This window comes from Sinocyclocheilus rhinocerous, unplaced genomic scaffold (genome assembly GCF_001515625.1).
Source record: "Sinocyclocheilus rhinocerous isolate Xijiao unplaced genomic scaffold, SAMN03320098_v1.1 scaffold2549, whole genome shotgun sequence".
Taxonomy (NCBI): Eukaryota; Metazoa; Chordata; class Actinopteri; order Cypriniformes; family Cyprinidae; genus Sinocyclocheilus; species Sinocyclocheilus rhinocerous.
Genome location: NW_015644382.1, coordinates 21,820 through 33,323, shown reverse-complemented (window position 1 = coordinate 33,323; position 11,504 = coordinate 21,820).

Sequence of the window (11,504 nt, the reverse complement as noted above, 5' to 3'; positions counted from 1 at the left end):
CAGCGCGCGCAGTGACGAAACAGCGTGTTTCAGCGGTGACTCATCTGAACGCCTCTGATTGGTCTTTGTATTCATAAACTCAACATAATAGTATGGGATTGGTTATAATGCGCAGTGCTTTAAAAACGTGTGTCTCTGGCTCTGTGCCTGCCAGCGAACGCAGATTTGAATTTAGCTGCTGGAGATGTTTTTCTTTTATAACCGCCCCTGATTATGTTATGTTCAATTTACAGCAAAAGCACTGCAGTCACAGAGATGATCGACTGTCAAGAAATGACTGCAAATCAGCTGTAACACAGATATCACTTAGATGGAGAGGAAACCGTACTTGATCTGACCCTTAACATTACATTTGTTGATATAACTTAATGTATTAAACTTGATTTAGTCTTTGAATAATGTTTTTTTTTCCAATGAGAAAACGTTCATTTAGATGTCATTAAAATGAAGCACTTTCTTCGATTATGTAAGCAACCCAATTTCATTGGCTCAAGTTAAAAAATATAGATGTGAACCATTACCCTACATTTTTTTAATTGGATGAATGAAACATTTTTTTCAGTGCAGAATAAGTGACAGGCCGAAACTATCACAATAAATTAGTAATTGACTAGAATTTACTTTAGTTTAACAGTTGTAAAACATAAGTATGTTTACAATGAAATAAAGTTCCTAAACGGTTTCCATTTGAGTTTGCTGGACAAACAGACAACAGGGCTACTAGTACAACACACTCAACAGAGACTCAAAGCAAGCTACAGTGCAAATAAATAAGCCAACAAGATCTGTTCCTCATGAGGATGAGGAGGAGCAGCTGTTCTCACATGCCCGGTCTCATGAAAATGCGTATTAATAGCACGATTTTCTGTTTCTATTGGCGTGCTATTTATATGCAGAAATTGACGTTGGTGTGCATAAAATATGCAATTTTCGTGTGCACATGATACGCAATTTGTTTGCGTGCATACAGTTTTGGCGTGCATATAATACGCACCCGCACCCCTAATCCTATGCGTATCATATGCACGCCAAAGTCAATTTCTGCATATAAATAAGACGCCAAATAGAAACAGAAACTCGTGGTACTGATACGCACTTAGTTTCAAGAGCTCGGGTAGGGATGTGAGGAGCAGTGAACTGACATGACTTCTACATGACTAGTCCTTTGTGATTAATAGACTGGAAAGCATCACCATTACATTACCTGTCTATGACATTTTAGAAAACATGATCTATTTTCTATTCCTAAAAATCGCAGTTTTAAATGACTAACACTTGCTGCAGTTGGTTCTTCTTTTCTTTGTTCCTGCAGCCTACATTCACACGATGCTGTTCAGGAAATGGCTCTGAATCAGCCCTACAGAGTTCAGAGAGTCTGAAGCGCTTCCGACGGAGAAACCCGTCCGGAGAAAGAAATCAAGCTGTGCTGGAAAGGAAGAGGGAAACAGCGGGAAGCAGCTGCTTCCGGTCCGATAACGCGTCTCGGTGTGAAACTCTGACTAAACGTGAAGACGTCAGACTCATTCAAGGAATGGAGCACAAGTCACAAAGTGAAAATTATTAACTTTCAGGAGAAAAAAAAAACTAGTCGAAGAGCAATAAAAATCAATCTTAAAGAAAAGTTATGACATATTTGTAATATAGGCTATAGTACGCTACATGTGTAGTGTTAAATAATGACTATATCTAGTTTAATTTGATGATAACATTCGCTCAGCTTTCACTTGAATGTTTAGAAAGAAAAACAACGCCTAAAGCAGAAGAAGCGGGTTGTAACACTTATTTCCTCGCGGAAGCGCTGTGTTTTTCAAACACTGATACAGATTTCGTGAAGACGTGTCTGTCTGATCTAATATCACCGCCTGCTGGACAACTGAGACAAAGCAGATCAGATCACAGCAGTTCATCACGGACCCTTGAGAACATAGGCCACATTTCAGAAGAAAATAAACTTGATTTCTTCCATAAATATAATATGTTAGTCTATTTTTAGCGCTTGTGAGATCATCTGCATTGCCACATTATTCCCAGAACAGCTATAGGCACATTTCCACAATAAATCACCATTTATTGTTATTGCATCCCAATATTTCACATCTACCTGTGTCATGTTTCGTTATTCTCAGTGGTAACGGCCATGGATTCTCATCTGTAGGGTAGAGTGGGGGAAACGCCCCCCTACTGTTTTTCCCAAAACAACCACAAGATAAAATCAAGATAGATTTTTATTGTAACTATGGCCAGGTAGACGAGAGTGATGTAGAAGTATTCGCTGTGAAGCTTACACTGCTGATGCACCGGAGAGAAAACAGATTTCTCAGCAAATCATCTCATTCTCAGCAGAAAGAAATCAAGTGTTTTAAAGCTTGTTATGTTGTAGAACATCACAGTTATATATGATATGAGAACAGTATGGCTTGTAGATAGGGAGTTATATAATACAAATATAATTATATTTTCAGAATAACATAATTTTTTTCTCAAACATAGTCGGGGGCAATGGGCAATTACTGTAGTTATCTGTTCTGAACATCAAATGCTTTGTTTTTCCATCAAATGTATTTTAACTAGTTGGTTGAGTAAAAATATTTGGATTTTATATTTTAAAATTACCTCAAGTTAGCATCAGGTAGCTAGCTAGCCAGTTAGCATCAGCTAACAAAATGTTTCAAATAGGCTATTATAATTTTGTAATTCATAATTACTGATTATATCTTTTTTAATTTTAAGCTAAAACTGCCTGTACTCTGATTTTGCTGTAAATGTTTAAAGCAAATTGCTTTGTCAGACTGGGACACCTATGAAGCAAAACGCCCTCTTGGTACAAATTAAAAAATAAAAAATAAAAAAATCTAATAACATGACAACTCTGGACATTTTTCATACTTTGTTTATAATTTATGTCATTGTCACTAAAACTATGATAACTTTTCTGAACACATTTAACTTTTGTTTCACAGAAAAAAATGACACAGTCCTTAAGGGTTGGTGTTTTTACCCTATTATATAAGCCTTGTACTTTGTTACTGTAAAAATGACTGTCATTTATTTTAAAATATCAGATAGCCTATACCATAGAGACAGTTCTTAAAATAACTGTGTAAGCACTGTATATTTAAAAGGAATATATAATGTGAAGCATTAGTTACTTACGTGCTAAACTGTGTATTAGTCAAGTTAAAATGTGGTGGTCATGAAAATGTAAGTGAAAAAAAAAAGGAAATTAATATTTCTTCCCTTTCTTCTCATTTGCTGTATGGAAGCAATAATATGAGTTGTATCATCGATCGATCGATTGGTTTTCCCTTTGGAGCGTTCAGCTGTTGCTGCTCAGACAGTACAGACGCTGGCGGTGAGAAAGCAGCTCCCTGTCCTGTGTTCATTTTATACACATTTGTATCTCCCCTTATCAGACGGTGAGGGTGCTACAAAAACACGGAGAGCCGTCAAACTTTCGTCAATTATTTACAACATAATGACATTTATACACCTTCCTAGTACAGTCTAGGGCTCATTTAGAGCAAAGGCAATGGTTTCCATAAAACTATTCTGAGTGTATTTGTTTTGATCATATGCCTTTAAGATGAAATGGTATATATTAAAAATCTGTTTTAATGGTAGACAGCGAGGTAAAGTGTCTGAGTTATTATAATTAAGTGCTGTATTCAAGTATTATTTTGGGGCATTTGTAATTACTCAGTTTTATCATTTTTATCTCACATTCCAAAGAAAAATGGTACTCCTTGTTCCTTAAAGTTTTTTTTTTTTTTAAATAAAAGCAAGTGAAATGTTCTTCCAAACCATTTTCAAGGTTAATGCTTTATCAAGATTCAAACCAATCAACACTACCCTAACCTAAACCTCAACCCCAGCTGATAGTGTCATGAAAGCAGACATACTTTGAGTTTTTACTTTCAGTACTTTGAGTTGTGCTACGACAGATAATCAGCAGCGAATCAGCAGTCGTTCAGCGAAGCCGTTCATCAGCACATCCAGCCATCAGCCGCCTGAACATGGCTTTTGTGTCACAACAGCAGCAGTTTGCACCTTAAAGAAGGTTTACCTTAACCAACAGTCTGCAGATCACTGTTCTCATCTGCATCAGCAGATCTAATGGTGGAGGAGAAATGGGTGATGAAGCGTTAATAGCTGTGATCAGCAGTGTTGGGGAAAGTTACTTTTAAAAGTAATGCATTTTCTTGAGTTGAAAAGCTGTTAGATGGAGAGGAAACCGTACTTGATCTGACCCTTAACATTACATTTGTTGATATAACTTAATGTATTAAACTTGATTTAGTCTTTGAATAATGTTTTTTTTTTCCAATGAGAAAACGTTCATTTAGATGTCATTAAAATGAAGCACTTTCTTCGATTATGTAAGCAACCCAGAGTTCCTGCTCTGTTGTCTGCTCTTCATTAGCATGATGGCCCATTGAATCCCGGCCGTTTACAGCGAGAATGGAAATGATCTTCAAATGCTAATGGCCTCATCAGGTTGTTGGCTCAGGATTGGTCGTCTGTTCTGCTGCTCTGATCATTTAAAGCCTCCACAGCACACAGATTTCAGTAGATCTCTTCTGCACTGACTGAAGTCACCAGACTTATTTTCTTTCTGAAAAATCCACATTTGGACATCGAAATGGCTTCTGAGAGGTAAGCACTTTACTTTTGCTGTCTAGTTTCTACTGAATCAGGTCATTACATCTGAGTTCATTACAAAACACAGCATTTATTGCCATTTAAAAGCATTTGAATTAAACAATATCGGTAAACTACAGACTACACATGCAATCCAGAACAATTGAAATCACATGGCGCATGGTTTCGGTCTTTGTAATAATTTTTTGAACACTAATTGAAAAGCTCCATGCTCATATATACAGCAGTGTAATTGTATAAAAAATGTATCCAGAACAATTGAAATCACATGGCGCATGGTTTCGGTCTTTGTAATAATTTTTTGAACACTATAATTGAAAAGCTCCATGCTCATATATACAGCAGTGTAATTGTATAAAAAATGGTTTTTACAGATAAACCACAAACGTAAAGAAAGGATTGTAATAAATAAACGAATAATGATTAATAAACACCATTTTAAATGTTTACATTTCAAGCCCTTTCAGTTCAGTGTTTTCTATTTGTTAGCAAAATGTCTTATTTTATTGCACTGGATGGCAGCAAGTTCTAGGGGAAAAAATAATCACCTCTAGACTCTCCATAGGTGTAATGGTGTTTCTGCTGTACAAACTGCATTTTCTATCCTCTCACTCTAGCCCTACACCTAAACCTACTCCGAGTCCTCACACACAACTACATGCACTTTTACATTCTCAAAACACTTCATTCTGTGTGACTTATAATCTTCTTTCCTCATGGGGACCAAAAATTCCCACACAAGGACACAATTTACTGACATTACCATTATTGTGGGGACATTTGGTGTCCTCATAGGGAATACCAGTACACACACACACACATTCATTCATTTTTCTAAAGTGATAAATCCTGGATCTCATGACTCCCTCTATTCTTCTCAGAGCTGATGTCCTTCACTTTCTCCTGCAGGGTTCTTTCAGCAGGCCAGTGCTGGCGGATCTTGCAGTCTGCTGAAGATGATTTCTTGAAAGTCATTGCTAAAGTGATGATAGACAATATAGGAGAAATGACGAGAGAACAGGAGCTGCTGGTGCTGTATTTCCTGGAGGCCTTAGTGATGCTGTGGTTCCTCCAAGAGCCAGATGTGGTGAAGAATATGACTGTGAGTTACAATGACCTGTACATAGACTTACACTTATATCACCAGAAATCTCAAAATAATATGAATTTTAGTACAGAAATTGAAAACAAATGACACATGCATATGAATGTTAAGAAATTCCCTACAGGTGACCTAAAATGGTCCACGCATATTGACAATAAATAACTAAAATACTCAAATTAGAAATGTCAAATATGTTTAATCAAGTCAGATTTTTCATGTATTTTTGAGAGAATTTTGTGCGCTTTTGACATTGTAGCCAATGACGTTATTGACCCACATGATTGTAGGTGATGTTGTGAAACGGTCAGTTAAATCCGCTCAGTTTTAGTGTTTGACTGAGAGATTATTTGTCTGAATTTTGCAGGTTTCTGATTGGCTGCGGCGGACATACATTGAGGGAAATGGTGAACGAACCATGGTGGAAGTAAATGAATGCAATGCCTTCTTTGTCCTGTCAAAGGAGGAGGAAGCGGTAAGACTAATAATAAATGATATTAAAAGGAAGCTGCTTGGATCTGTCAGAATCTCACAACTTTCTCTTCTGTCCATCGTGCAGTGGTTTGATGGTTACTACGATTATCTGCGTTCAGCGATGATCAAGAGGAGGCAAACGAGATGCAGTTTAGATGAAGCTGAGAAATTCTTCATATCTTCTTCAGGGAATCCGGTTGACAATCCCTCTGAAGATCTAAAGAAACTGCATGATGAGTGAGTGCACTGAAAAGAAACCTTTATTTATTTTAACATTTATTCATTTTATTAATTTGTAAAACCATCTTTCATTCTGGTTTGCAGGTATTGTCTCCCAAGCATCACCAGCAATATGGCCAGATCTTTTGTACACACTGCCATGCAAAACTATGATTTGACAGATGAGGAGGAACTTTTAAGGTACTTCACCTACTCGACAGGCACTGAGGAGAAACCTCAGTCCAGTCCTGCTGCTGCTTTATTGTATGTTATCCACCCTGTTCTTAATCATTCAAGTATCCTCACTGAGATGTGCACTTTTGTTTCTTTAGTCCATCTGAAGAGCCTGAGCCCATATGGATGAATGCGAACACAGCTTTATGCTTGCTGAAGATGTCGCATCCAGTAACGGTGCATGCAGTGCTTCCAGAAAAAGCTGCACGAATGCACATCTCAAGGAAATATGAGAGCCATTGCCTCTCGCTTTGGTGTGCCAATCAAAAGAAACTCCGTGAGCGTCTTGTCCTTGGTAAGTTGTTCATTCAGATATACAAAACTCATATTCTATATTTGGGTATTACATAAACTTTGGCATTTTTGTGTCCCAAATGTATACTCCAAAACATTTTTATTTGAAAAATATCTGTAACCCACATAAAGTACTACTTAAAATATTCTGCATTTTGGGGCTGTCAATGGATTAAGATATGTAAGAGTAAACTTAAGTCATAATCTTTAGATCATCTGTTTACTAGAATTTAGTGCTCAACATTATATTTTGTACCAAAAAACGACCACCTTAATTGCTTTTTAATTAGATTACAAACTAGTGTCCTACTATTCACCTCAGATGTGCATGTACAGTATGATCGGCCATACATTTAAAAAAAAGCTGGATTATGTTGATCTTAACCGCAGTCTTGAGTTCACAGTATATCATGAGGCTGTAATACAATCACACACTCACTAACTAACTAACAAAAAACATAAAGACATTCAGTTCTGTAGATGGGCAAAGCTTTCTCTTCTGCTCTACACATCATCAACTTCAGACATCATTCACATTGAAGTGGCGTTACTTATTTGAAAAAGTAACTCAGATATTCTCTTGTAAATTAAAAAGTAATGCGTTACTTTACTAGTTACTTGAAAAAAGTAATCTGATTAGGTAACTTGCGTTACTTGTAATATATTACCCCCAACACTGGTGATCAGTCCGTCTGTAGCTGAACTCATCTATCAGACCGTGAGATCATTGCTAACGGACTCACACTGCAAATCTTTAGCTTAATGTGTTTATACTTTTCAAAGCATATTTGACTATTTTTGTTCTCCAGTAAAATATGGAAGCATCGAGCAAAACTGTACTGTTTGTTTTTGGCATTTTTGTGTCCCAAATGTATACTCCAAAACATTTTTATTTGAAAAATATCTGTAACCCACATAAAGTACTACTTAAAATATTCTGCATTTTGGGGCTGTCAATGGATTAAGATATGTAAGAGTAAACTTAAGTCATAATCTTTAGATCATCTGTTTACTAGAATTTAGTGCTCAACATTATATTTTGTACCAAAAAACGACCACCTTAATTGCTTTTTAATTAGATTACAAACTAGTGCTGCATGTCAAATATTTTTTTTTTTTTTTTCTCAAATGTTTGTGTACTTGAAAGAAAAAAAGTTAAGTATGGTGTGCCACAAGGCTCGGTAGTAGGTCCTCTGCTTTGCTCCTTGTATATAAGACATTATCAAAAATGTTGAAAGTATGAAGTGTGAAAATGATTTCTGCATGCTCCCTGAACCACACTTCCACAATGTGAGCTTAATGAATCTCAGCATTGTTGTCCTGGAATAAGCAAAACATTTTGACCATACAGTCTGTATAACATTTATTTGCAAAGACAAATATTAGTCATTTAGTCTAGTCACGGTGTGAAAAAAGTTCCATCAATATGATCTAATATCATGAGCTAATATAATCTTGTTTCTGCAGATACCTTTGGGCCATCTCGGCCATCTGAGAGCAAAGTACACAGCTGGATTGAGAAGCAGGGATGGATGGAGAACGTGCCAGATGCTGCTGAGGTTACGAAGGACTGGAAGCCTCCACGAAGCATCCAAGCACCGACAGACAGTAAATCGATCCGTCAGATGAGCCGCAGGCAGTGCTGGAAAGGCCTGCAGCTGATGAACAGAGAAGGCAAGGGTCTCGGTGTGGTCACCAGCAGGCCGTTTGCTTGCGGAGAGGTGATCTGTGACTTCCACGGCCGGCTACTTATTTGAAAAAGTAACTCAGATATTCTCTTGTAAATTAAAAAGTAATGCGTTACTTTACTAGTTACTTGAAAAAAGTAATCTGATTAGGTAACTTGCGTTACTTGTAATATATTACCCCCAACACTGGTGATCAGTCCGTCTGTAGCTGAACTCATCTATCAGACCGTGAGATCATTGCTAACGGACTCACACTGCAAATCTTTAGCTTAATGTGTTTATACTTTTCAAAGCATATTTGACTATTTTTGTTCTCCAGTAAAATATGGAAGCATCGAGCAAAACTGTACGACTTGTTTGTTGTTATCTATAATATTCAAGCAGGCAAAGCTGATGATAGATAGATAGATAGATAGAAAGTTGTAGTGTTCATTTACTTGTGTATGTTGATCATGTATTTTTCCCTTTAACATACACTGGTTTACTATGAAGTCACATTTTCTTGAGTTGAAAAGCTGTTAGATGGAGAGGAAACCTTACTTGATCTGACCCTTAACATTACATTTGTTGATATAACATGAATCGATCCGTCGGATGAGCCGCAGGCAGTGCTGGAAAGGCCTGCAGCTGATGAACAGAGAAGGCAAGGGTCTCGGTGTGGTCACCAGCAGGCCGTTTGCTTGCGGAGAGGTGATCTGTGACTTCCACGGCCGGCTGGTCTCCAGGGACGAGGGACTGCAGATCCACCAGAACACTGAGGCACAAGCTGGACATCTGTTTTTCTTCACCAACAAGAATGGACAGGGCATGTGTTTGGATGCTCATGAGGAGCGCTGCGACTGACATCCAAACAAATCTACGTTTGGCAGACAAATTAAACACTCGGCCAAACGCAGCAATCTCAGTCCGAGACTGCACTTTGTGGAGCATGAACCGGTCATACTTTTCATGGCCACACGGGACATTCAGACCGGCGAAGAGATCCGCTATGACTATGGAGATAACAAAAGGTCCTTCGCTGGCGACGGTCTGGATCTGACGCCGTCCTAAATCAAGATGGACATTATGTGGACTATGCACAGGCTTTCTGGAAAATATCTTTATTTGAATGGGACTTAATTGTTGTCCCGTTTTTATCTATATTGTTTTAAAAATGTGACAACAGATAATCATATAAAACAATTACATTTAAAAAGCATTGATAATTTGTCCCTCTTGTCTTTAACAAGCCAAAATAATCACACAACAAGCCTATTACATTTTTTTTCTGACAGTTATTCTCAGCTATTGAGAGAGTTTTACTTTTATTCTATGCATTTATAAAATAGAGGTCTGTTAAAATAAAAGGAAAACCCGACGTCTATTTTGTGTTCTCAAAATGTAATGTTTTCTGAAACTTTCTTCAGTTTGCTGAAATGAAGACTGACACAACATGTTAAATTGTAATTAAAGTTTCATTTTTATGTATTAGAATGAAGCTCATTCACACTAAACTCTAGTCAGAAAATATCTTTATTACAAAAGTTATCAAGAGTTGTGAAGGCACTAGAACGGTTTAAAATCTCTCTCTCTCTCACACACACACACACACACACACACACACACACAGGCAGGCAGCGTAATACGGCTTCAGCAGAGGACTTTCCCCTAAAGATCATTAAACGACTGAGAACTATTAAACATTACTGTACAGTTAGACGAGTGATAACTCATAAGAATCTGAACGACACGAGTCGAGGGGTGAGTAGATTTGGTCAGCTTGAGTCGAGCTCATGATCAAACATACACAGTCCCGATCCACCACTACAGTAGACAAACTAACCTACAGATCATCAAAAAACCCTCTCCATCATAATATCAAACACAACATCAGAAATACTGTATTTTGATATTATAGACATTATGAATAAGCAGTAACAGCTACTACTGTCATTGTCTTTCTCTGCTGTCTGTCACAGGTCCAGTAAGGCGGTGCAATATTCAATAAATTAATACTTCATTAAAAACAGTGTTTTACATCAATGCTAGTAAACAGCCAACATCCTTTGACTTCTTGAAAATAATATGAGTAACAAAAGCAGAGGAAGGATGATCTCTGCTGTGTCCATCGCAGGAGACTCGAGTCCTCCCTCAGACGTAAAACCCTAAACATTCACGTCACTCACCCTCATTATCTATTACATGTTCCATGCTGTTCTTTCACTGAACACAGAAGGAGAAGTTACAGAACAGCTCTTTTCCATGCGCTAACAGTTCACAGTTTCTGTTCATTCAAATGTTCGTCATCATTTTGAGTCACTATTATTGCACACAAAGAGCTGCATGAAATGAGCTGGAAATTTCTCCCTTTGTGTTCAACAGAAGAAACACCAGCATACGAGCGTTTACTCACAACACTGAGGAAATGACAGAATTTTCATTTTTGTGTGAGCTAATGCAGAATGCTACATTCAACTAAAATCATGTTAGAATTACAGCGGGTAAAATAAGTGTTGAACACGTCACCATTTTTCTCAGTAAATATATTTCTAAAGGTGCTGTTGACATGAAATTTTCACCAGATGTGGGTAACAACCCAAGTAATCCATACATACAAAGAAAACAAAACAAATAAGTTCAGAAATTAAGTTCTGTGTAATAAAATGGAATGTCACAGGGAAAAAGTATTGTACCACTGGAATGCATTTATTACTTTGTACAAAAGCCTTTGTAGGCAATGACAGCTGTCTGGAGAAACTAGTGGCATGCATTGCTCAGGTGTGATTTTGACCCATTCTTCCACACAAACAGTCTTCAAATCTTGAAGGTTCTGTGGGCCTCTTCTATGAACTCTG